The sequence below is a fragment of the Alligator sinensis genome, unplaced genomic scaffold (assembly GCF_000455745.1).
Source record: "Alligator sinensis unplaced genomic scaffold, ASM45574v1 scaffold1552_1, whole genome shotgun sequence".
NCBI classification, from domain to species: domain Eukaryota; kingdom Metazoa; phylum Chordata; order Crocodylia; family Alligatoridae; genus Alligator; species Alligator sinensis.
Window position 1 is genome coordinate 377,694 of NW_005843084.1, and position 420 is coordinate 378,113.

Here is a 420-nt window from a genome sequence, read left to right on the forward strand (position 1 = left end):
CCAGCAGCCAGCACCGCGCAGGGCCCTGCACATCACCCGTGCTGCTCCTGCCCAGCCGGCACCAGTCTGTGTCCTGCCCGCCTGGCAGCCTCAGCGGGAGACAGGGTTAGGGTTAGCGGTAGGATCAGGGTGTCCTGGCAGCCTCGGCAGGAGGCAGGCCGGGCCCAGCTCCGGACACGCTGCAGGCGCGGGTGCTCCGCGGTCGCCAGCGACAGGAGGGAGCGCTGGGGCCAGGCCGCCACGCATCGCAGGGAGAAGGAGGCGGGTGCATGCGCGGTAACCTCAGCAAGATGCGCGCGCAGAGGGGTGAGATGGGCTGTGGCGCATGCGTGGGGTGGGTGGCAGTGGAGGCAGTAGCGGATCACGCACGCGAAGGAGCAGCAAGAGGGCGCCCTGCTGTCATGGAGCGCATGCGCGGAA